Raw genomic sequence first — 1351 nt, forward strand, 5'->3', positions numbered from 1 at the left:
TCTTGCTGCTCTTACAGAAGGCCCAAGTTCTGATTTCAGATGGTTCACAACCATCTATAACTATGGCTTTCAGGGCGTTTAGTGCCCTAGGACAGGGCATGGTGGTGTATGCTTTTAATCCCAGCACTGAGGAGGAAGGAGCAAGTAGATCCTTGAGAGTTCAAGCTCAGCCTGATCTACATAAAGAATCCAAGGACAGCCAAGGGAACCTACCTACTAAAATCCGTAAATAAATAAATAAATAAATAAATAAATAAATAAATAGTTTAAAAACAATGGGAAAGATACCAAATCAAGACGAGCAAATTACCACGCAGAAACACGAAAAAGCTAGCTTTCGCGGTTCTTCAACAAGACAAACTTTTGAGTCGTGGCTCCAAAATGACCAAAGAAGAAGAAACAACGGTCGTGCCAAGAAGGGCTGAGGCCATGTGCAGCCAATTCGCTGCACGAACTGTACCCGGTGCGTGCCCAAGGATAAGGCCATTAAGAAGTGCGTCATTTGGAACACTGTAGAACCCGCTGCTGTCAGGGACACATCTGAAGCAAGCGTCTTTGCCGTTTGTGTACTTCCCAAACCCTATAGCAAGCTGCATTACTGAGTGTGCTGTACCATTCATAGCAAAGTCGTCAGGAATCGATCTCCTGAAGCCCGGAAGGACAGAACATACCCACCATGATTCAGACCTGCTGGTGCTGCACCATGACCTCCACCAAAGCCCATGTAAAGAGGTAGTTTCATAAGAGCGGAAGGAAAAATGCCTTGGAGAAATAAAATGGAAGTTATACTTTAAAAAAAAGACAATAACTTCCCAACCATTAAATATAGTAGTGCTAAAATAGGTAAACTACCAGCAATAAACTTTCAAAGTTTATTAGTAGAATGATCAATGAGTGAGAAAATTAGCAATGTGAATGAATGTTAGTAATGAAATTGAGATTTAAGGGAAAAAATAAAAATCTTAGAAATGAAAAGCTCAATAGACTACAGAAAGAAAATGAAAAGTTAGAAATGAAGGAGGTCAACAAATTACTAAACACATTCAAATATCAGAAAGGAGAAAAATGAGCATGACAGCAACAACCAAGAATTCTGGAATACAATCAAGAGAATTCATAAGATAAAAGAAGTATTGAGATTCCAGGCCAAAGGTATTCAATGTATTGAATGACCAATGTATTCAATGAAATTTTAGTTGAAAATCCCCCAAATTTAGGGAAAGGAATGAACACACAAACACAAAAAGAACCTCTTCATAATATATTATAAACAAGCTGTCAAAAACACAAAGAAAACAAAACAAAAAGCTGTAACAGAAAAACATCAGCTCCACAAAGACAAGCACCAGGC

At 38.6% G+C, this 1351-nt stretch overlaps 1 pseudogene; it reads left to right on the forward strand.

Annotated features, from left to right (window-relative positions):
* Positions 1-275: 275 nt before the first annotated feature.
* On the forward strand, positions 276-728 carry Rps26-ps1 (ribosomal protein S26, pseudogene 1; annotated as a pseudogene).
* Positions 729-1351: the final 623 nt, after the last annotated feature.

The sequence above is a fragment of the Rattus norvegicus genome, chromosome 17 (assembly GCF_021556685.1).
Source record: "Rattus norvegicus strain SHRSP/BbbUtx chromosome 17, alternate assembly SHRSP_T2T, whole genome shotgun sequence".
In the NCBI taxonomy this organism is placed as follows: domain Eukaryota; kingdom Metazoa; phylum Chordata; class Mammalia; order Rodentia; family Muridae; genus Rattus; species Rattus norvegicus.